At 38.6% G+C, this 26,400-nt stretch overlaps 1 long non-coding RNA gene across 1 annotated transcript; it reads right to left on the reverse strand.

Moving 5' to 3' along the window:
* Positions 1 to 419: 419 nt before the first annotated feature.
* On the reverse strand, positions 420 to 16,996 carry LOC309862048. The gene is made up of 2 exons (XR_014310296.1): positions 16,954 to 16,996; positions 420 to 1,249 (listed from the first exon to the last, which is right to left on the reverse strand). It is a non-coding gene; the product is annotated as an uncharacterized lncRNA (long non-coding RNA).
* Positions 16,997 to 26,400: the final 9,404 nt, after the last annotated feature.

Genomic DNA, 26,400 nt, shown 5'->3' on the forward strand with positions numbered 1-26,400 from the left:
AAAAATAGAAATTTATTATCTCACAGTTCTAGAGGCCACACTGTGATATTAAAGGTGTTAGCAATGTTTCACTTCTTCTAGAGTCTCTAAGGGAGAATCCATACTTACCTCTTCCAGCTCCTGGTGGCTCTATTCTGGCGTTCCTTTTGGCTCTATTGCTCCAGTATCTCCCTCCACCTTTATATGGCTCTCTTCTTTTCTATATTTTCTTCTGTCTTGTAAGGACACTTGCTATTGAATTTTGAGTCCACCTATGTAACCCAGGATATCCTAAGGTGATTAATTAATTACATCTGCAGAGTCTTTTTTCAAAATAAGGTAACATCCAGAGAGAACACTTATTAGGACATGGACATATCTTTTGAAGGGCCACTGATCAACCCTCTACAGCATTCAGTAAAGTAAAGTTAAATACATAATTCTGATTAAAAATAATTCTTAGAAATATTTATTTTCTTGAAAATTATATATTAAAAACTATAGCATAAATTACACTTGATAAAGAAATTTCATATGCATTACTTTTAAGATTGGAATAACATAAGATCAGATAAGCCTACCCACAATAGTGAAAGCAATCGTCTGTCCTCAGTCTATCAATTCAAATGTTAACTCATTCAGAAACTCCCTCACAGACTACTAGAATGTTTAACCAAATATGTGGTCACTCCATGGCCTTGTCAAACTGACACAAAAAATTAACCATCACAGTATGTCTTTGTTCTTGGGAAATAGATACATAAAGTATTGCAGTATAAAGTATGATGTCTTCAACTGACTATAAAATGACTTAACATTTGTAAAATTCATGTAATATTATAAAAATCATTCAGTGTCTTACTTTTCTATTTCTCTCTATATATTTCATATATATGTATACATATATCAAATACACATAAACAAATATAGACATAGATATATAGATATCTCTATATGTAGAGAGAGAATGTGGTGTTAATGATTAGTAAATATAAGTGAAGGATATATGAATGTTCATTGACCGATTCTTGCAAGTTCTCTATAGATTTGAAGTTTTCAAAGTTGAAAAAATACCAAGAATCTCACTATTTTGGGGCACCTGGGTGGTTCAGTTGGTTAAACATCTGCTTTCAGCTCACGTCATGATCTCACGGTCTTGGGATCAAGTCCTACATCAGGCTCTCTGCTCAACGAGGAGTCTGCTTCTCCCTCTCCCTCTGCCGCTCCCCACTGCTCATGCTCTCATTTACTCTCTCTAATGAATAAAAATCTTTAAAAGAAACACAAAAGAATCTCACTATTTTTTCCCCAAATGCCACCACCATGCCCAAAGTCATCATAACCTCTCACTGGGATTACTGAAATAGCCTCTTATTATATCTTTCTGCTTTTTTTTTTAAAGATTTTATTTATTTATTTGACAGAGAGAGATCAAAGGTAGACAGAGAGGCAGGCAGAGAGAGAGAGAGGGAAGCAGGCTCCCTGCTGAGCAGAGAGCCTGATGCGGGCCTCGATCCCAGGACCCTGAGATCATGACCAGAACCAAAGGCAGCGGCTCAATGCACTGAGCGACCCAGGCGTCCTATCTTTCTGCTTTTTTTTTTTTAAAAGATTTTATTTATTTATTTATTTGACAGAGAGAGAGATCACAAGTAGGCAGAGAGGCAGGCAGAGAGAGAGAGAGGAGGAAACAGGCTCCCTGCTGAGCAGAGAGCCCGATGCAGGACTCGATCCCAGGACCCTGAGATCATGACCTGAGCTGAAGGCAGCGGCTTAACCCACTGAGCCACCCAGGCGCCTATCTTTCTGCTTTTACCCTTTCCTCCCTGCATTACATTTTCAACATGGCAGCAAGGCTGACTTTAGCTATATCACTCCCATCCTGAAAAGAGAAATACTAGATTACCATTTCACTCAGAATACAATGCAAAGCCTTACTGTAACAAAGTCCAAACTGTCTGGTTCTCCCATTACCATCCTGACCTCATTTCCTACTGCACTACTGATCATCTTTTCTCTGCTCTAGCCACACTAACCTTTGTGCTATTCCTTGAACAGATCAAGAACATATCTTCTTTTTTAACTTTGCTCTAGGTTTTCCCCTCTGCCTGGAATGTTTTCTTCCCAAAAAACCTTTTAGCCAACTCTTTCAGTGAGTACGTAGTGATCAATCACATGGATTCTACTCAAATCTGGAAGTGCCAAGCCTGATAACAGATTGCTGTCATTCTTGTTCACATCCTTAAGCATTTGGTTTTTCTTCTACAAATAGCAGCATGAATTGTCAGACATTACTTAATGAAATCTTTTTTTAAAGATTTTTAAATTTGTTGTTTGTTTGTTTGTTTGTTTGTTTGTTTGAGAGAGAGACAGAGACAGAGAGAATGAGCCCAAGCAGGAGGACCAGATGGATAGGGACAAGCAGATTCCACACTGAGAACAGAGCCAGAAATGGGGCCCATTCCCACAACCCTGAGATCATGACCCGAGTGGAAAACCAAGAGTCAGATGCTCAACTGACTGGGCCACGCAGTCCAGGTTACTGGGCCACCCCACTTAATGAAATCTTGAAGGTTACATCTATCACCTGAAATAATTACCATATCAGTAGCAGAAGAAAAGAACAAAATCTTGTTATATACTTAAACAAATCATTGTAGATCTAAAGCCTTTTTACAAAGATGACTTTTTTAAAATTTTGCCTATCAAGAGGAGAAGAAGAATGAAAGAGGTTTTTGTATCTCAGGTTCCTCATTTTAGATTATTTTTAAGGGTAGGTTTTGCTTGCATTGCTTCTTTTTCATCATATCTTCAAATTCATGGAAGATTCTAATTCCAATTGATTGTATGGCAGCAATTGCAGTAGTCACTCTGTGGTAGGCAAATTTTCTTGGGATAATTGGAGAAAACATTTGCTTTATTGTTTGGGCTTTTGCTTTAAGAAAAAAAAAACTATATACAACTTATTTGGGTTTCATCTCTAGTATTACCATTTAACCCTTTCTTAGATTTTCTATGTCTCTGCTTACATTATCAATTTCTTGTGTGTTTTCTACCTTTTTATTAGAGCCCTTAGTATATTAATGCAAATTATTTTAAATTCTGTAATTCTAATATCTCTGTCATATCTGAATTTGGTTCTAATGTTTGCTCTGTCTTTATTTCTTTTAACATATCCTGTAAAATTTTCTGAAAGCTGGACATTTTGTATCAGGTAAAAGGAAATGAAGTAAATAGGCCTTTTCTGTGAATTTTTATTTTCTTGTCAGAAGTTGTTTTTTACTGTTTCATTTACCTAGAAGCTGTTTTTACATCTAGCTATAGGTATCAGAGGTTAAAATTTCCTCTAATGTGCTTGGTTTTTTCTCCTCTGTTGTCTTTGGATTTCTTTTGATACTCCTTCTTAAATAAGGTCTGAGTCCTGCACTACTTTCAGTTGCAATTTTCTGTTATAGAGGGGCCCCATTGATGTGATGGTATGTTGTGGGAAGAGGAGAAGTATTCTAAAATTTTGTGATCACATCTCTGTCTTTAGTGAGCCTGTGCATGAGCTATGACCTATACCTGTACTTTTCTGTTTTTCTGCTTTCCCCCCACCTTTTTTCTAGCTTTACTGAGATAGAGTTGACATTCAACATTGTGTAAATTTAAGGTGTATGATGTGATGATTTTATATATGTACATTTTGCAAAATGTTTACTGCAATAAAGTTAGCTAATATATCCTTTATCTTATATAATTACCACCTTATGTTTTTGTTGTTGTGGTGAGAACACTAAACCTATACTCTGATAACAACTTTCAAATATATAATATAGTATTTTGACCATAGTCATAATGCTATACCTTAGATCCCCAGAATTTATGTACTTATAACTGAATTTATGTGCTTTACCAACATTTCTCCTTTTCTTCACCCCTCAGCCCCTGGCAAGCACTATTGTACTTGTTTCTTTTCTTTTCTTTATTTTTTTTTTAAGATTTTATTTATTTATTTGACAGAGAGAGATTACAAGTAGACAGAGAGGCAGGCAGAGAGAGAGGAGGAAGCAGGCTCCCTGCTGAGCAGAGAGCCCGATGCGGGACTCGATCCCAGGACCCTGAGATCATGACCCGAGCCGAAGGCAGAGGCTTAACCCACTGAGCCACCCAGGCGCCCCTCTTTTCTTTATTTTTAAGATTTTATTTATTTGTCTGACACAGAGAGTGAGAGAGGGAACACAAACAGAGGAAGCGGAAAAGGGAGAGGCAGGCTTCCTGCTGAGCAGGGAGCCCCACGTGGGGCTCGATCCCAGGACCCTGGAGTCATGACCTGAGCCAAAGGCAGACACTTAATGACTGAGACACCCAGGTGCTCCTATTCTACTTGTTTCTATGAGTTTGATGCTTTTAGATTCCACACGTAGGAGAGATTGTACAGTATTTGTCTTTCTCTGACTTATTTCTCTTAGAAGAATAATGTTCTCAAGTTCTGTCCATGCTTTTGCAAATGGTGGGGTTTCCTGTTTTTATAGTGTACACACACACATATACAAACACACACACACATAGATGTATGAAATATGTGTTTACATATGTATATATATATGTGTATGCATATATATGTATAATGAATATATATGGCACATAAATATTCTTCCATTGAGGGACACTTAGGTTGACTTAGGTTGTTTCCACATCTTGGCTGTTGTGAATAATACTTCAATGAACATGGGAGTGAAGATAACTTTTTGAAATAGTGATTTCATCTTGTCCATAAATATACCCATATGTGGGATTGCTGGATTATATGGTAGTTCTATTTTTTACTTTTTGAGCAAACTCCATACTGTTTCAGTAGTGGCTGAACCAATTTACATTCCTACCAAAAGCGTCAGAGTTTCCATTTCTCCACATTGTTGCCGGCATTTGTTATTTCTTGTGTGTACGTGTTTTGTTTGTTTTCTGCATAATAGCTATTCGGAGAGGTTTAAGATGAGACCTCATTTATGGTTTTGATTTGCATTCCCTGATTATTAGTGATGTCAAGCAAGTTTTCATGTACCTTGTTCGCTATTTGCTTATCTTCTTTGGATAAAATATCTCTTCAAATCATCTGCCCATTATTTTTTTTTAAAGATTTTATTTATTTATTTGACAGAGAGAGAATCACAAGTAGGCAGAGAGGCAGGCAGGGGTGGGGGGAAGCAGGCTCCCCACTGAGCAGAGAGCCCGATGCGGGGCTCCATCCCAGAACCCTGAGATCATGACCTCAGCCAAAGGCAGAGGCTCAACAAGTATTTTCTCTGATTCTGTAGATTGCCTTACTGGTTTTCTTTTTTTTTTTTAATTTATTTATTTTTTCAGCATAACAGTATTCATTATTTTTGCACCACACCCAGTGCTCTATGCAATCCGTGCCCTCTATAATACCCACCACCTGGTACCCCAACCTCCCACCCCCACCCCGTCCCTTCAAAACCCTCAGATTGTTTTTCAGAGTCCTTACTGGTTTTCTTTTTCAATATTTCTTTTGCTGTGCAGAACGATTTTATTTTGTTATAGTCCCTCTTGTTGATTTTTGTTCTTGCTGCTTGTGCTTTTGGTGTCATATCCAAAAAATCACTGTCAAAATCAATTTCAAGGAGTTTCCCCCATGTTTTCTTTTTCTATGGTTTCATATCTCATATTTCAGTCCTTAATCCACTTTTCAGTTAACATTTGTGAGTAGTGTAAGATGGGGTCAAATTTTGTACTTTTATATTTGGATATCCAGTTTCCCAGCACTATTTATTGAGGAGACTATCCTTTCCCCATTGGTTATTCTATTTCAAAAATTTTAAATCCAGTATAGTTGATGTATAGTATTATATTAGTTTCAGGTATACAATATAGTTATTTGAAAATTCTACACATTACTTAGTGCTCATTATGGTAAGCATACTCTTAATCCCCTTCACCTATTTTACCCATCCCCAACCTCCTCTCTTATAACCATCAGTTTGTTCTCCATAGGTAAGAGTCTTTTTCTTTTTTTTTTAATTTTTTTTTATTTTTTATTTTTTATAAACATATATTTTTATCCCCAGGGGTACAGGTCTGTGAATCACCAGGTTTACACACTTCACAGCACTCACCAAAGCACATACCCTCCCCAATGTCCATAATCCCACCCCCTTCTCCCAACCCCCCTCCCCCCAGCAACCCTCAGTTTGTTTTGTGAGATTAAGAGTCACTTATGGTTTGTCTCCCTCCCAATCCCATCTTGTTTCATTTATTCTTCTCCTACCCACTTAAGCCTCCATGTTTTCATTTTTTTGTTTGCCGTTTTTCCCTTTGTTTTTTTTTATTTTAATAAAATCATTCCCGAATGAGTGAAATCACATGGTATTTGTCTTTCTATGTCTGATTTATTTCTTTTAGCATTATACCCTGTAGATTCATCTATGTTGTTGCTAATAACAAGATTTCATTCTTTTTATGGCTGAGTAATATTCCATTGTATATATATATATACCACATCTTTTTTATCCATTCATTCATCAGTGAACATTTGGGAAGCTTCTATCTTCTGGCTACTGTAATAATGCTGCTATAAACATAGGGGTACATATATCTTTCCAAATTCGAGAGTTTTTTTCTTTTAGTAAATACCCAGTAGTGTAATTACTGGATCATAGAGTGGTTCTATTTTTAATTTTTTTAGGAATTTCCACACTGTCTTCCATAGTGAATGCACATGTTTGCATTCCCACCAACACTACATGAGGGGGTTCCTTTTTCTCCACATCCTTGCCAACACTTGTTCTTTTTTGTGTTTTTTATTTTAGCCCTTTTGACAGGTGTGAGGTAAAAATTCATTGTGGTTTTGATTTGCATTTCCCTGACAAAGAGTGATGTTGTGCATCTTTTCATGCATCTGTGGTGTAACTGTACATCTTAAAAAAAAAAGATTTTATTTATTTGAGAGAAAGAGAGAGAATAAGAGGACAGAGGGTCAGAGGGAGAATCAGACTCCTTGCTGAGCAGGGAGCCCCATATGGGACTCTATCCTGGGACTCCAGAATCATGACCTGGGCCGAAGGCAGTCGCTTAACCAACTGAGCCACCCAGGCGCCTGCATCTGTATATCTTCTTTGGAGAAATGTCTATTCATGTCTTCTGCCCATTTTTAAATTGGATTATTCATTTTGTGGGTGTTGAGTTTAATAAGTTCTTTATATATTTTGGATACTAACCCTTTATCAGATATGTTATTTGCAAATATCTTCTCCCATTTCATAGGTTGCCTTTTAGTTTTGTTGATTATTTCCCTCACTGTGCAGAAACTTTTTATCTTGATGTAGTCCCAATAGTTATTTTTGCTCTTGTTTCCCTCACCTCCAGAGACCTATCTAGAATGAAGCAGCTACAGCCATGTCAAAGAGGATACTTCTAATGTTCTCCTCTATGACTTTTATGGTTTCAGGTCTCACATTTGCTCTTATTCCATTTTGAATTTATTTTTGTGTGCTGTGTAAGAAAGTGGCAAAGTTTCATTCTTCTGTATGTTGCTGTCCAATTTTCCCCATACCATTTGTTGAAGAGACAATCTTTGTCTCATTGGATATTATTTCCTGCTTTGTTGAAGATTAATTGGCCATATATAGCTGTGGGTTCATTTCTGGGATTTCTACTCTGTTGATCTACGTGTTTATGTTTGTGCCAGCACCCTACTGTCTTGGTCACTGAAGTTTTGTAATATAACTTGAATCTGGAATTGTGACACCACCAACTTTGTTTTTCTTTTTCAAGGTTGCTTTGGCTATTTGAAGACCTTTTTTAGGATTGTTTGTTCCAGCTCTGTGAAGAATGCTGTTGGTATTGGTAGAGATTGCTTTAAATGTGTAGGTTGCTTTGGGTAGTACAGACATTTTAACAATATTTGTTCCTTCAACCCATGAGCAGGGAATGTCTTTCCATTTGTGTCATCTTCTGTTTCTGTTTTATAGTTTTCAGATTACAAGTCTTTCACCTCTTTCATTCAACAACACAAAAACCAATAGGTGTTGGTGAGGATGTGGAGAAAGGGGAACCCTCTTGCATTGTTGGTAGGAATGCAAACTGGTGCCGTCACTGTGGAAGACAGTAGAGGTTCCTCAAAAAAGTTAAAAATAAAAAATTAAAAATTAAAAAAAAAATGGAACTATCCTATGACCCAGCAACTGCACTACTAGATATTTACCTGAAGAATTAAAAAATATTAATTCAAAGATATACATGCACCCGTATTTTTATAGCAGCATTATCTATAATAGCCAAATTACAGAAACAGCCAGTGTCCACCAACTGATGAATAGATTAGATAGATAGAGATAGATAACTATTTGTATTATATTTATATTGGGTAGATATAGATAGATAACTATATTTACATTTATATTTATATTAGATAGATACAGATAGATAGGTAAATATCATAAAAAATGAAATGTTATCATTTGCAGTGACATGGATGGAGCTACAGAATATTAATGCTAAGGGAAATAAGCCAGTCAGAGAAAGAGAAATATCATGATTTCTCTCATATATGGAATTTAAGAAACACAACTGCTGCTGCCCCTCGGAACAATTTGTTACTTAAAATGTAACCTCTGGAGGATTTTACTAGTTACCAAGCACATTTAGATATGGCCTTAAGAAATACATATACTGACAATAGGTCTTTGGGGAGAAGGACGACCGTGAAGCTGGGCAGCTGGGGATGCCCCGCTCGCTTAGGGCGGAATGCCGCTCCTTCACAGAAGCTGGGCAGCTGGGGATACCTGGCTCGCTCAGGGCAGAATGCCGCCCCTTCACAGAGACCAGGCAGCCGGAATGCCCCACCCGCCCAGGGCAGAACACTGCCTGCTTCTGGGAAGCCCAGCATCCAGGAACATCCGGTCAGCTCAGGGTGGAACGAAAACCGCCTGCTTCCCTTATCCTTTATCGCTCCTTTCTCATCCCAGAAGCGCCTGTTGTTAGTTAGATGAGTCCTTTAAATGTGCTTGTTTAACTATAAACTTTATCCTCCTTCTTGCTTGTCTGCAAGATGGGATTAATGTTTGACCTTCATCAATCCTTCTATTGGCTATTGTTTTCTACCAAATAAAAGTGAGACTGTGGAGTTGCTCGTGGCAGCAGTCCTTTTTGACTGTTGTCCCCTGTTCCCAAGCTCTTGCAGCTGACTTATTTGTGCCTAATTCTTCTCTCGTCTAGGACTGGAAGCGTCAACAACAAACAAGCAAAGGGGGATAAAAGAGAGGTAAACCATGATATAGACTCTTAACTCAAGAAAACAAACTGATGGTTACCAGAGGGGATGTGGGTGGGGAGATAGCTTAGCTGGATGATTGGGATTAAAGAGTGCACTTACTGTGATGAGCATTGGGTATTGTATAGAAGTGTTGAATCACTATATTGTATACCTAAAACTAATATAACACTATATGTTAACTAACTGGAATTTAAATAAAGACTCAATAAAAGGGGTTCCTGGTGGCTCAGTTGGTTAACCATCTGCCTTTGCCTCAGGTCATGATTTTGGAGTCTATAGATCGAGCCCCACATCCCACATTGGGTTCTGCTCAGAGGCAGTCCACTTCTCCTTCTGCCCCTCACCCCACTCAGGCGTTCTCTCTCTCTCTCAAATAAATAAATAAATAACATCTTTTAAGAAAATTTTAAAAAGTAAGAGAGGACAGAACCTGAAATCACATAAAATGCTCAATCAAAACTAGAGACACGTGTTGCCTGGGTGGCTCAGTGGGTTAAAGCCTCTACCTTCAGCTCAGGTCATGATCCCAGGGTCCTGGGATTGAGCCCCACATCGGGCTCTCTGCTCAGCGGGAAGCCTGCTTGCCCCTTTCTCTCTGCCTGTTTCTCTGCCTGCTTGTGATCTCTGTCTGTCAAATAAGTAAATAAAATCTTAAAAACAAAAACTAGAGAGGGTAGACAGGGGAGGCAAGATAGCAGCATTTATTTATTTAAGATACTTTATCTGGTTCCTCAAGTTTAGCTAGATATCTATGAAACCATTCTGAACACACATGAATTCAGCCCAAGATGTACAAAAATATACCCGAAACTCTACAAGCAGAAAAACAACTGCTTTTTGCAAGGTAGAAAGTGCAGAGTTATGGGCGCCTGGGTGGCTCAGTGGGTTAAGCCGCTGCCTTCGGCTCAGATCATGATCTCGGGGTCCTGGGATCGAGTCCCACATGGGGCTCTCTGCTCAGCAGGGAGCCTGCTTCCTTCTCTCACTCTCTATCTGCCTGCCTCTCTGCCTACTTGTGATCTCTGTCTGTCAAATAAATAAAATCTTAAAAAAAAAAAAAAAGAAAGAAAGTGCAGAGTTGTGAATCTGTGGAGAAATATCAGAAGATAAACGGAGGGGGGGAGGCAGCCTCCATGAGCCAACTACTGGAAAGTGATATAAATCAGAAGCATAAAATCAGAACCCTTAGGAATCTGCTCCAGTGAGAGATACCCCTTTCTGAAAGAGGCAAGCAGAATGAAAGGAATAGAATTCTAGGTGGGTCACTGAGGTCTCAGGATCCTAGGAGACACACAAAGAATGGGGATGCCTGATCTGATAGACTGTCCAAGTAGTGGACCAGGGAAACTAGCTATGGTCAGTGAATCCAGAAGGGACTTTCAGCTCCAGTGGCCATAAACCATGAGCAGGGCAGGTAGGGAGACCATTCTTTGCCTGACCACCCTGAAAAGAACTGGAATGTGTGGGCTGTTTAAAATAATAGAGCTTCCTTATGACCCTGCTATTGCACTACTGGGTATTTACCCCAAAGATACAGATGTAGTGAAAAGAAGGGTCATCTGTACCCCAATGTTTATAGCAGCAATGGCCATGTGGAAAGAACCAAGATGCCCTTCAATGGACGAATGGATAAGGAAGATGTGGTCCATATACACTATGGAGTAGTATGCCTCCATCAGAAAGGATGAATACCCAACTTTTGTAGCAACATGGATGGGACTGGAAGAGATTATGCTGAGTGAAATAAGCAGAGAAAGTCAATTATCATATGGTTTCACTTATTTGTGGAGCATAACAAATAGCATGGAGGACAAGGGGAGATGGAGAGGAGAAGGGAGTTGAGGGAAATTGGAAGGGGAGGTGAACCATGAGAGACTATGGACTCTGAAAAACAATCTGAGGGTTTTGAAGGGGCGGGGGGTGGGAGGTTGGGGGATCCAGGTGATGGGTATTGGAGAGGGCACGGATTGAATGGGGCACTGGGTGTGGTGCAAAAATAATGAATACTGTTACACTGAAAAAATAAAAAATTTAAAAAAAAAATCCCCTGACAGAGCGGCAACAGCTGCACTCTCAGGGTGGCAGTGGCCCCAGAAAGGACAGTAGGAGGGCTCCCAGCCATGATGTGGGAGCAGCAGAGCAGAGTGCACCCACGAGCCCACAACTACTAAGTGTGGCTCTCAGGCCGGGGACCACCCCCTCCCCCGCCCGCCAAAAGGGAGAACTGCAGTAGGGGCAAACCAAGAGAATCTTCTGGTTTGGTGCACACAGAAGTGGAGATGGTTTGACCTGGAGTGTTTATTGAAGAAGGGAGACTATGATCTTGTGGCTTTGGGCCAGAGATCCCAGCACAGCCATTTTTGCCCTGACCCTCTGATGAGGCATGGGAAGCCACCAGAGAACAAAAGCCACACAGAGGACCAGCTCATCTTGAGCCCATCCCCCTGATAAGGTCCCCAACTCTGCCCAGGCCTGAAAACAGAATAGTAGGCCCCTCGCACAGAAGACAGACTAGAAGAATAGGTGAGTGAGAAGCTTATAGATCTCACAGGACTATAAAACTCCAAAGCCAAGGGAAAATAATACATTGAACCCCACGTGTTTCCTCATGACTTGTTTTTCCTTCAGTCTGAAATTTTACATTTTTAAACCCTTTTCCTGTTTCAATCAGGTTCTTTTATTTAATTTACTTAATTTATTTATTTGTGAGAGAGAAAGAGTACAAGCAGGGGGAGTAGTAGGCAGAGGGAAAAGCGGGCTCCCCACTGAGGAAGGAGCCCTATATGGGACTTGATTCCAGGACGCTGGGATCATGACCCGAGCAGAAGGTAGACACTTAACCAACTAAGCCACCCAGGTGTCCCTCAACTAGATTCTTATTTTAGCAATTTATGTTTTTAAGTCGCTTTATAACCTTTTTTCACATCTACATTTTATAGATTTATGTCTCATTTTAGTCCATATATATATATATATATATATATATATATATATATCTCCTTTGTTTTCTTTGCAATTTTGGGATGTAGTGTCTTCGAACACAGAGACCAAAATTCAACAGGAACAAGAAGAACAAGTAGATCATCCTGCTTTGTCCACCCTGTGAAATCATAGTTTCCCTCCTCCCCACCTTCTTTCATTGTTGTGTTCATTTTGGCTTTGAATGCTTTTCTGTGGTGGATTCCAGCCACTTCAGAGTTTTTCTAGGTGTATTTTGCCTGGGTTGTGGTTGATATTTTAGACTCTATTCATTTGCTCACCCATCCTTCCTTGGAACGAATGACTAGAAGGATAAACTCACAACAAGGAAAGAACCAGAGACAATCTTCTCAGCCACAGAATACAAGCAAGGTGTCAGAGATATAATTCAGGGTAGCAATTATAAAGTTAACAGCTAGGCTTGAAAAAGGAATAAATGACAATACAGAATCTCTATAAGTGGAATGAGATCTAATCAGGCTGAACTTCAAAATGCTATGAATGAACAAGATGGGATCAGGAGGGAGACAAACCATAAGAGACTCTTAATGTCACAAAACAAACTGAGGGTGGCTATGGGGAGGGGGGTAGGGAGAGGGTGGTGGGGTTATGGACTTTGGGCAGGATATGTGCTATGGTGAGTGCTGTGAAGTGTGTAAACCTGGTGATTCACAGATCTGTATCCCTAGGGCTAATAATACATTATATGTTTATTAAAAAATTAAAATTTTTTTCAAATGCTATGAATGAGATGCAGTCTAAATTGGATGAGCTAACAGCTAGTGTCAGTGAGGCAGAAGAGAGAATAAGTGATATAGAGGACGGGCTGATGGTAAAGAAGGAAGTCAGGGGAAAAAGAGAAAAACAACTAATAGCCCATGAAGAAAGGCTTCGAAAGTATAATGATACATTGAAAAGAACTGAGGTGCCTGGTGGCTCAGTGGGTTAAAGCCTCTGCCTTCCACTCAGGTCGTCATCCCAGGGTCCTGGAACTGAGCCCTGCATCAGGCTCTCTGCTCAGCAGGGAGCCTGCTTCTCTCTCTCTCTCTCTCTCTCTCTCTCTCTGCCTGCCTCTCTGCCTACTTGTGATCCTTATCAAATAAATAAATAAAATCTTAAAAAAAAAAAAGAGCCAATGTCAGAATCATCAGGATCCAAGAGAGGCTGGAAAGAGAAAGAGGGCTAGAAGGTACACTTGGGGAAATCATGAGAACTTCCCTAGTCTGGGGAAGGAAACAAGCACCCATGTCCAAGAGGCAGAGAGGACCCTTTGCAAAATCAGTAAAAACAGATCAACACCCCTATGTATAATAGTGAAGCTTACAAATCTTAGAGCCAAAGAAGCTATCCTGGGAGCAGCTAGGGAGAGTAAATTCCTCACATATGGAGGGATGAACATCAAAATAACATCAGTATTAACATAAACCAGGCAGGCCAGAAAGGGCTGGCAAGATATATTCAGGGTACTAAATGAGAAGAACATCCATCCAAGAATACTTTATCCACCAAGGCTTTCACTGATAATAGGAGATAAAGAGTTTCCAGGACAGAGAGAAACTGAAAGAATACATGACCACCAAGCCAGTCTTGCAAGAAATATTAGGTGGGATACTATAAGTGAAAGAGACCCAAGAGTCACATAGATCAGAAAGTAACAGAGATAATCTACTGAAACAGGTACTTTGCAGGCAATACAATGGCACTAAATTCCTATCTTTTAATATTCTGAATATAAATGAGCTGAATTCTCCAATCAAAAGACACAGGGTATCAGATTGAATATAAAAAGCAGGACCCACCTGGGATCGAGTCCCACATCGGGCTCTCTGCTCAGCAGGGAGCCTGCTTCCTCCTTTCTCTCTCTGCCTGCCTCTCTGCCTACTTGTGATCTCTGTCTGTCAAATAAATAAATAAAATCTTTAAAAAAAAAAAAAAAAAAAAGCAGGACCCAGGGATGCCTGGGTGGCTCAGTTGGTTAAGTGGCTGCCTTCAGTTCAGGTCATGGTCCCAGTGTCCTGGGATCGAGTCCCACATTGGGCTCTGCTTCTCCCTCTTCTACCCTGTCTGCCTGTGCGTTCGCTCGCTCACTCGCTCTCTGTCTCTGACAAATAAATAAATAAAATCTTAAAAAAAAAAAAAGCGGGACCCATGCAGATGCTGTCTACAAAAGATTCAATTTGAACCTAAAGATACATCCTGATTGAAAGTGAGGGGATGGAGAAATCATTTATCATGCTAGTGGACCTCAAAAGAAAGCTTGGTAGCAACCCTCATATCAGACAAGTTAGATTTTAAACCAAAGACTGTAGTAAGAGATGTAGAGGGACACTATATCATACTCAAATGATCTATCCAACAAGAGCTAACAATTGTAAATATCTATGCCCCCAATGTGCAAGCAGCAAATTATATAAACCAATTAATATCCAAAGTGAAGAAATGTATTGACAATAATACATTAATAGCAGGGGACTTCAACACCCCACTCACAGGAATGGAGAGGACATCTAAGCAGAAGATAAACAAAGAAATGCAGGCTTTGAATGACACACTGGACCAATGGGCTTCACAGATATCTACAGAACATTCCATCCTAAAACAAGAGAATATTCATTCTTCTCGAGTGCACATGGAACTTTCTCCAGAATAGATCACATACTGGGTCACAAATTAGGTCTCAAATACCAAAAGATTGAGATCATTCCCTGTATATTTTCAGACCACGATGCTTTGAAACTGGAACAAGAAGAAATTTGGAAGGAACTCAAACACTTGGAAGTTAAGGAATATCCTGCTAAAGAATGCATGCATCAACTGGGAAATTAAAGAACTTAAATAATTCATGCAAACTAATGAAAATGAAAACACATTGATTCAAAACATATGGGGTACTGTAAAGGCAGTCCTAAGAGGGAAGTACATAGCAGGCCGAGCTCCTCTCAAAAAATTGGAAAAATCATAAATACACAAGCTAACCTTTCATCTACAAGACCTGGAGAAAGAACAGCAAATAGATCATAAACCAAGCAGGAGAAGATAAATAATAAAGATTGGAAAAGAAATCAATAAAATAGAAACCAGAAGTACAGGAGAATAGATCAACAAAAGTAGAAGCTGGTTATTTGAAAGAGTTAATAAGATCAATAAACATCTGACCAGACTTATCCAAAAGAAAAGAGAAAGGACCCAAATAAATAAAATCATGAATGAAAGGGGAGAGGTCACAACAAATATAGGTAATATAGGTAAATATATGTTAGAACATATTATGAGCAACTATATGCCAACAAATTAGGCAATCTGGAAGAAATGGATGCGTTGTTGGAAACTTATAAACTACCAAGACTGAAACAGGAAGAGGAAGAACATCTAAACTGACCAATAACCAGCAAGGAAACTGATGCAGTAATCAAAACCCTCCCCCAAAAAACAAGAGTCCAGGGCCAGATGGCTTCCCAGGGAATTCTACCAAACATTTAAAGAAGAAATAATACCTATTCCACTAAAGTTGTTTCAAAAATAGAAATGGAAGGAAAACTTCCAAACTCTTTCTCTGAGGCCAGCATTACCTTGATCCCAAAACCAAAGACCCCATCAAAAAGAGGAATTAGAGAGCAATATCCCTGATGAACATGAATGCGAAAATATTCACCAAGATCCTAGCCAATAGGATCCAACAGTACGTTAAAAGGATTATTCACCATGACAAGGTGGGATTCACTCATGGGGTGTAAGGTTGATTCCAGAAGGTGATACTGGAAGTCCTAGTTAATACAGTAAGAAAAGGAAAGGAAATAGGATGTACATATTTTGAGAAGGAAGAAATATTATCCATGTTTGCAGATGATAAGATTGTCTACGTAGAAAATCCCAAAGAATCAACAAAAAACTTCTGAAGCCATTAAAAAACTATAGCCAGGTGGTTGCAGGATACAAAGTTAATACATAAAAGTCAATTGCTCTTCTATATAATAGCAATGAAAAATTGGAATTTGAAATTTAAAACATAATACCATTTATATTAGCACCAAAATAACTGAAACACATAGGTATAAATATAACAAAACATTTAAATGATAGCTGGAAAATCCCAAAGTATGTGGAGATTAAACAACTTACCTCATGTGTTATTAAATAACATATGAACCAAATAAGAAGTCACAGAATAAATTTTTAAATGCATTGAACAAAATGAAAATGAAAATATTACACAGCAAAATCTGTGGGATATAAAGGATCTATATGAGGAAAACTACAAAACTCTGATGAAAGAAATCAAAGGATAGATACATAAATGCAGAGATATTTTATGTTGAAAAGAAAATTTAATATTATTAAGATGTCAATTATTTCCAAATTGAATCTATTGATATAGATCCAATGCAATTCCAAAAAAATCCCAGCAAATTATTTTTTGTATACTGACAAACTGATTCTAAAATTTAGAGACTATGGACTCTGAGAAACAATCTGAGGGGTTTGAAGTGGCGGGGGTGTGGGAGGTTGGGGTACCAGGTGGTGGGTATTACAGAGGGCACGGATTGCATGGAGCACTGGGTGTGGTGAAAAAATAATGAATACTGTTATGCCGAAAATAAATAAAAAATAAATTTAAAAAAATAAATTTAAAAAAAAAAAAAAAAAGGAAAAAGACCCAGGGTGGCCAACAGAATACTGAATCAAAACAAAGAGTATTGATTCTAGCTGATTTTAAGACTTACCATATAATGCTACAGTGTTCAAGACAGCATGGTATTGTCTGGAGAATAGAAAAATAAATCAGTGGAACAGAATAGAAAGCTTAACTAATATAGTTAACTGATCTTTGACAAGGGAACAAAGGCAAATCAATGGAATTGGGAAATCTTTGCAGCAAACGTCCATGCTGGAGCAAGTAGACATCTGAATGTAAACAAACAAGCAAACAAAAAGAATATTCATGCATACCTTACACGTCTCATAAAACTTAATCCCCAGAATGAATCAATAGATATAAATGTAAAACGCAAAATTATAGGGGTCTCTGGGTGACTCAGTGGGTTAAAGCCTCTGCCTTCAGCTCAGGTCATGATCCCAGGAGCCCCCATATTGGGCTCTCTAATCAGCAGGGAGCTTTCTTTCCTCTCTCTCTCTCTCTCTGCCTGCCTCTCTGCCTACTTGTGATCTCTGTCAAATAAATAAATAAAATCTTTTAAAAAATGATACCATAGATCAAAACACACATTTCTCTCACCAAAAAAAAAAAAAAGAGGGTATACAAATGGCCAACAATAACAACAAAAAGAACATATGAACAGATCACAAGATATTCAGGAACTGAAAGTTAAAACAATGAGATATCACTATACACCAATCAGGGTGACCAAAATCCAAAACACTGACAATACCAAATGCTGCCAAGGATGTGGAGCAACAGGAACTCTCTTTCATTGTTGGTGAGAACACCACCTTGGAAAACGTTTTGGCAGTTATTTAGAAGACTAATCATGGATTTACCATATGATCCAGCAATTGTGGTTCTAGATACTTACCTAATAAGTTGAAAACTTTGTCCACAAAAAAACCTGCATACAAATATTTATGGTAGCTTTATTCATAAAGGTCCAAAATTGAAAGCAATCTAGATAGCTTTCAATAAATGAATGGATAAACAATGCATGGTACATTGGTCAAATACTTTGAAAATATTGTGGGTTTGTTAAGATGTCTATACTGCCTAGAGCAATCTATACTGCTAATGCCATTCTGATCAAAATTCTACTGTACTTTTCAAGGAGCTGGAGCAAATAATCCTAAAATTTGTATGGAATCAGAAGAGACCCTGAATTGCTAAGGAAATGTTGAAAAAAAAAAACAAAACTGGCAGCATCACGTTACCTGATTTCAAGCTTTACTACAAAGCCGTGATCACCAAGACAGCATGGTACTGGAATAAAAACAGATACATAGACCAGTGGAACAGAGTAGAGAGCCCAGATATGGACCCTCAACGATATGGTCAAATAATCTTTGACAAAGCAGGAAAAAAAATCCAGTGAAAAAAAGACAGCCTCTTCTTCAATAAATGGTGCTGGGAAAATTGGACAGCTATGTGTAGAAGAATGAAACTCAACCATTCTCTTACACCATACACAAAGATAAACTCGAAATGGATAAAAGACCTCAACGTGAGACAGGAATCCATCAGAATCATAGAGGAGAACATAGGCAGTAACCTCTTCAATATCAGCCACAGCAACTTCTTTTAAGATATGTCTACAAAGGCAAAAGAAACAAGAGCAAAAATGAACTTTTGGGACTTCAAGATCAAAAGCTTCTGCACAGCAAAGGAAACAGTCAACAAAACAAAGAGGCAACCCACGGAATGGGAGAAGATATTTGCAAATGACAGTACAGACAAAAGACTGATATCCAGGATCAATAAAGAACTTCTCAAACTCAACACACACAAAACAGATAACCATGTCAAAAAAAAAAAAAGGGCAGAAGACATGAACAGACACTTCTCCAATGAAGACATACAAATGGCTATCAGACACATGAAAAAATATTCATCATCACTAGCTATCAGGGAGATTCAAATCAAAACCACATTGAAAGACCACCTTACATCAGTTAGAATGGCCAAAATTTGCAAGACAGGAAACAACGTGTGTTGAAGAGGATGTGGAGAAAGGGGAACCCTCTTACACTGTTGGTGGGAATGCAAGTTGGTGCAGCCAATTTGGAGAACGGTGTGGAGATTCCTTAAGAAATTAAAAATAGAGCTTCCCTTTGAACCTGCCATTGCACTACTGGGTATTTACCCCAAAGATACAGATGTAGTGAAAAGAAGGGCCATCTGTACCCCAATGCTCATAGCAGCTATGGCCACGGTCGCCAAACTGTGGAAAGAACCAAGATGCCCTTCAACGGACAATGGATAAAGATGTGGTCCATATACACTATGGAATATTATGCCTCCATCAGAAAGGATGAATACCCAACTTTTGTATCAACATGGACGGGACTGGAAGAGATTATGTGGAGTGAAATAAGTCAAGCAGAGAGAGTCAATTATCATATGATTTCACTTATTTGTCGAGCATAACAAATAACATGGAAGGTATGGTGAGATGGAGAGGAGAAGGGAGTTGAGGGAAATTGGAGGGGGAGATGAACCATGAGAGACTATGGACACTGAATATCAACCTGAGGGTTTTGAAGGAGCGGGGGGTGGGAGGTTGGGGGAGACTGGTGGTGGGTATTATGGGTATTATGGAGGGCACATACTGCATGGAGCACTGGATGTGGTGCATAAACAATGAAGTCTGTTACACTAAAAAGAAATTAAATTAAAAAATATATATATTGTGGGTTTGGTTCCAGACCACCACAATAAAGTGAGTGAAATGAATTTTCTGATTCCCCAGTGCATATAAAAGTTATATTTACATTATACTATAGTCTATTAAATATGCAATAGCATTATATGTAAAAAATATATACATATTTTAATGTAAATATATTTCATTGCAAAAAGATGCTAATCGGGGCGCCTGGGTGGCTCAGTGGGTTAAGGCCTCTGCCTTTGGCTCAGGTCATGACCCCAGGGTCCTGGGATTGAGCCCCACATCGGGCTCTCTGCTCGGTGGGGAGCCTGCTTCCCTCTCTCTCTCTGCCTGCCTCTCTGCATGCTTGTGATCTCTGTCTGTCAAATAAATAAATAAATAAAAATCTTTTTTAAAAAAAGATGCTAATCATCATCTGAGCTTTCACCAAATTTTAATCGTTTTTGCTGGTGGAACATTTTGCTTCAATGCTGCTGACTGATCAGATTAGTGGTTGCTGAGGGTTGGGGTCACTCTGGCAATTTCTGAAAATAAGACAAAAGTGAAGTTTGTTCCATCAATGGACTCTCCCTTTCACAAGAATTTCTCTGAAGTATGTAATGCTGTTTTTTTAAAGAGTAATTTATGTATTTGAGTTGGTGGGGGAAGAGGCAGGTGGAGAGACAGAATCCCAAGAAGACACCCTGCTGTGCATGAAACATGACACAGGACTCGATCCCACCACTGTGAGATCATGATCTGAACCAAAAGCAAGAATCAGATCTTAACCAACTGAGCCACCCAGATACTCTACACGTGATTCTGTTTGATAGCATTTTACCCAGGAACTTCTTTCAAAACTGGAGTCAATCAGTCAACCCTCTCAAACCCTGCTGCTGCTTTATCAACTAAGTTTATCTAACATTCTAATTCTTTGTTGTCATTTCAACTTTCACAGCATTTTCACTGGGAGTAGTTTACACCTTAAGAAACCATTGTGTTTGCTCACCCATAAGAAGCAAGTCCTCAACTATTAAAATTTTTATCAAGAGATTGTGCCAATTCAGTCACACCTTCAGGCTCCACTTCTCATTCTAATTCTCTTGTGATTGCCATCACACTTGCAGTTATTTCTTCCACTGAAGTACCCCTCAAAGCCAGCCATGAAGGTGGTAATCAGCTTCTTCAAAATCTCTATTAATGTTGATAGTTTGACCTCTTCCCATGAATCCAAATGTTTTTAATGGTATCCAGAATGGTGAATCCTTTCCAGAAGGTTTTCAAATTTACTTTGCCCAGATCTATCCAACGAATCATCATCTGGGGCAGCTGTAACCTTACAAAATGTATTTCTTCAATAACAAGACTTGAAAGTCAAAATGACTCCTTGATCCATTGGCTGCAGAATGGATGCTGTGTCAGCAGGCATGAGACATCTGTACATCTCCATAAGAGTTCTTGGGTTATGAAATGCATGGTCAATGAGAAGCATTATTTTGAAAAGATCTTTGTTTTTTTTTTTTTTTTCCTGAGGAGTACATCTCAACAGTGGGCTAAAATATTCAATAAACCACGTTATAACCAGATGTTCTGTCATCCAGGCTCTGTTTTTCCATTTACAGAGCACAGGCAGAGTAGATTTACAATTATTCTTAAGGGCCCTCAGATTTTTGGAATTGTAAATGAGCATTGGCTTCAACTTAAATATGTACTATGTGTTGGCTAACTGAATTTAAATAAATTTTCTAGAAAGGAAAAAAAAAAGTCACCAGCTGCATTAACACCTATTGAGTAAGCCTGTGCTTTGAAGCCAGGCTTTGACTTCTCCTCTGTAGCTGGGAAAGTGGCATCTTTTTCCAACAGAAGGCTATTCTGTCTACATTGAAAATAAGTTCTTCGGTGTACCATCTTCATGAATTATCTTAGCAAGATCTTCTGGAAATTTACTGCTTCCACTTGCACTGTTTTTTAAGTTTTTATTTAAATTCCAGTTAGTTAACATACAGTGTAAGTTTAAGGTATACAATATAGTGATTCAACACTTCCTTAGAACACTGAATGCTCATGACAAATGCATTCCTTAATCCCCATCATCCATTTAACCCATTCCCCCACCCACCTCCCCTCTGTTAGTCATCAGTCTATTCTCTATAGTTTAGTCTATTTCTTAATTTGCCTCTTTTCCCCTTTGCTCATTTGTTTTGCCTCTTAGAATCCACATGAGAGTGCAATCATATGGCATTTGTCTTTCTCTGGCTTATGGAGCTTACCCTAATACTCCCTAGCTCCATCCACATCATTCCAAATGGCAAGATTTCATTCTTTTTTATGGCTGAGTAATATTCCATTGTGTATATATCCAATATCTTCTTTATCTATTGAACAGTTGATGGACACTTGTGCTGTTTCCATAGTTTGACTATTACAGATAATGCTGCTCTAAACATTGGGGTGCATGTATCCCCAATTATCATTTGAATTATCATTTTTGTATTCTTTAGATAAATGCTTAGTAGATCCAACTCCTGGATCATAAGGTATTTCTTTTTCTTTCTTTTTTTTAAGATGTATTCATTTGAGAGAACACACAAGCAGGGGGAAGGGCAGAGAGAGAGAGAGAGAGAGAGAGAGCAGACTCCCTGCTGAGCTTGGAGCCCAGCACAGCGTTCCATTTTATGATCCTGAGATCATGAACTGAGCTGAAACCAAGAGTCAGGTTCTTACTGACTGAGCCACCCAGGCACTATATATATTTATCCCCCCCCAACCCCAAAAGAGAGAGAGATGGGGGAGGGGCAGAAGGAGAGGAAGAGAGGAGAGAAACTCCTAAGCAGGGTCGACACCTATGGTGGAGCCTGACATGGGGCTCAATCTCACAAACCTGAGATCATGACCTGAGCCGAAATCAAGAGTCATAGTCTTAACCAACTGAGTCACCCAGGAACCTCAAGTAATTCTGGTTTTTGTCTGTTAGTTTGTTTTTAACTTTTTGAGGAACCTCCATACTGTTTTCCACAGTGGCTGTACCAGTTTGCATTCCCACCAACAGTGAAAGAGTGTTCACCTTTCTCCACATCCTCGCCAACATCTGTTGTTTCTTGTGCTGTTGATTTTAGCCATCCTAAGAAGTATGAAGTGATATCTCATTGTAGTTTTGATTTGTATTTCCATGAGGATTAGTGACGTTGAGCATCTTTTCACGTGTCTGTTGGCCATCTGCATGTCTCCTGCAGTAAAATGTCTATTCATGTGTACTTGTACCTTTAAGTCATGAAGATGGCATCTTTCCTTAAACCTCATGAACAAACCTCTGCTAAGTTCAAAGTTTTCTTTTGCAGCTTCCTCACCTCTCTCAGCCTTCATAGAATTGAAGAAAGTTAAGGTCTTCCTCTGGATTAGGTTTTGGCTTAAGGGAATGTTGTAGCTTATTTGATCTTCTATCTAGACCACTAAAACCTTCTTCATATCAACAAGGCTGCTTCACTTTATCACTCATGTGTACACTGGAATAGAACTTTCTGTAACTGACTGTGAACAATCAATTGAGATAACTCACTACCTTCAGACCAGCCTGGAATAGACCTTTCAATTTCCTTCAAGAACTATTCCTTTGCATTCACACACAACTTGGTTGTTTGGTCCAAGAGGCCTAGCTTTCAACCAATCTTGATTATCAACATGCCTTCCTAGCTAAGCTTAGTCATTTTTAGCTTTACTTCTTTTGTTACATGAACACTTAGAGGCCATTGTAGGGTTATTTCAATATTGTTGTTCCTCAAGTAATAGGGAGCCCCAAGGAGAGGGATTGAGATGGGGGAACAGCCAGTCAGTGGAGTCAAGAACACACCCAACATTTACTGATTAAGTTCACTGTCTAAGTAAATAAAAATATGTATACATATATATACATACATACATATATATGTATATGTATATGTATACATATATATTTTTTTCTTTAAGTAGGCCCCATGCCCAGCATGGACCCCAACGTGGGGCTTGAGCTCATGACCCTGAGATCAAGACCCAAGCTAAGATCAAGAATTAGACACTTAACTGACTGAGCCACCCAGACACTCCTGGTTTACTATCTTATATGGGACAATTCATGGTGCCCCCAATAACAGCAGTAACATCAAAGATCACAGATCACAGATCACTATAACAAATACAATAAAAATAAAAATTTGAAATGTTCTGAGAATTACCAAAATATGACACAGAAGCAAAGGGAGTTAATGCTGATGGGTAAATGGTGGTAGTAGACTTGCTCAGTGAAGGGTTGACACAATCCTTCAATTTGTTAGGGAAAAAAAAAAAAACATTATCTGTGAAGTACAATAAAGCAAAGTACAATAAAACAAAGTATGCTTGGGGGCAACTGAGTGGCTCAGTCAGTTAAATGTCTGCCTTCACCTCAGGTCATGATCCCAGGAGCCTGGGATCTAGCCCTGCATTGGGCTCCCTGGTTAGCAGGGAGCCTGCTTCTCCCTCTCCCTTCTGCCATTCCTCCCATCCCCAGCTTGTGCTTTATGGCTCTCTCTCTCTGCCAAATAAATAAATAAAATCTTAGAGGAAAAAAAGTATGCCTGTATTACTGAGTGATTTAAGAAATGAGCTATCAAGCCATGAAAAAATATGGAGGAATCTTAGATTCAAATTGTTAAGTCAAAGAAATCAGTTGGAAAGGCTACATACTCTAAGATTCCAATTATATATCACTCTAGAAAAGGCAAACGATGGACAGAGTTAAAAGATCAGTGGTTACCAGCAGTTTGATGAGGGAGATGGGATTAATAGGTCAAGCACAGGGCATTTTTCAAGGCCGTGAAATTATTCTATACGATACTCTAATGGTGGAAAGATGAAATTATGCATTTGTCAAAATTCACAGAACTATAAAATATAGAGTAAACCCTAAAGTAAACTATAGACTTTAGTTAATATTAATATATCAACATTAGTTCATCAATTTTAACAAATCTACCACACTAATGCAAAACGTTAATAACAGAAAGGGGGAACGAGAGAGAGGGCACATAGGTCCTCCCTCTATTCTGTGGAATTTTTCTCTAAACCTACAATTGTTTTACTGAGGTAAAAAAAAAAAAAATTAAATGTCAGCAAAGAAAATCCAACAACACATTATGTAAATAACATCACAACTAAGTGGAATTTATCCCAGATATGCAGAATGCAATATTAGGAATTACAATAGTATAATTTACTGAATCAGTAGATCTAAGAAGAAAAGCATGACTTTTTTCCCTATGTGCAAAAAGACCCTCCAATAACATTCAAAACACATTCCAGATTTTTAAAAATAATTAAAATGGGAATTGGTAACTACATCTCTAACCTTACCATGTGTGTACATTAAATTATATCATCTTATATCATGTACATATTACATATATATACACACATACATAACCATGTTAGGGACACATCTTACTTAATGGGGAAACAATGGAAGAATTCCAATAAAGGTCAGGATCAAGGCAAGGATGCTTTCTATTTTTACTACTTTTCAACATTACATTGGAGGAATTACCCAATGCAGTCAGAGAAAGGAAAACAAATAGAGGTATATAAATTGGAAAAGAAGTTGGGGTGCCTGGGTGGCTCAGTGGGTTAAGCCACTGCCTTCGGCTCAGGTCATGATCCCAGGGTCCTGGGATCGAGTTCCGCAACAGGATCTCTGCTCAGCAGGAAACCTGCTTCCTCCTCTCTCTCTCTGCCTGCCTCTCTGCCTACTTGTGATCTCTCTCTGTCAAATAAATAAATAAATTCTTAAAAAAAAAAGAAGTATAAACAATTCAGTAAGGTGTCAGCACAAAAATTTACACACAAAAATCAACAATCTTGGGGCACCTGGGTGGCTCAGAGGGTTAAGCTTCTGCCTTTGGCTCAGGTCATGATCTCAGGGTCTTGGGATCGAGCCCCACATCGGGCTCTCTGCTCAGCAGGGAGCCTGCTTCCTCCTCTCTCTCTGCCTGCCTCTCTGCCTACTTGTGATCTCTGTCAAATAAATAAATAAAATCTTTTTAAAAAATCAACAATCTTCATACATTTGAATAATAACAAGTTAGAACGTGTTAAGGAATTGGAGATCCTATCCACAAACAAAACAAGATGAATTCTTAAAAGCAAACCTGTTAAATGTACAAAATCTCATGTGTGGAAAAATTTAATGTACTTCTAAAAAGGACAAATGTGGACTTGAACCAGTGGAAAACTTCCCTTTGACTTAATATCATAAAGATGTCAGTTGTCTCCAAATTAATAGGTAAGTTAATATGATCCCAATAAAATACCACTGTTTTATGGATGCAGACAATAATAACAGAAAAATAAACATGCAAGAATAAAGAGGAAATCATGTTATTCCCATTAAAATGACTACCATATAAATAAACAAAAAAACAAACACCCCAAGTGTTGGCAAGGATATGGAGAAACTGGAATTTTTCTGCACTCTTGGTAGGAATGTAAAATAGTGCCCTGGTATGAAAACCAGCCTTCCTCAGAAAACTAAAAATGGAATGACTGTGTGATCCAGCAATCCCAGTTCTGAGTATACATCCAAAAGAAATGAAAGCAGGATCTTACCCTCTTCACTACCTAGTAGTTGTACTTGATCTGGCTTGACGTCAGTGACTTTTAGTGGCTTAGTGATGTGCTGATGGCAAAATGACTCTCTTCCCTAAATTATTTGATGTAACAGTAATAACAATTCACTAATTATAAGCCAGTTATTGTTCCAAGCATATTTTAAGATTTTAACTAATCTATACACCCAACATGGGCTCAAACTCACAACCCTGAGATCAAGAGTTTTATGTTCTACTGACCGAA

This window comes from Mustela nivalis (assembly GCF_964662115.1).
Source record: "Mustela nivalis genome assembly, chromosome: 3".
Taxonomy (NCBI): Eukaryota; Metazoa; Chordata; class Mammalia; order Carnivora; family Mustelidae; genus Mustela; species Mustela nivalis.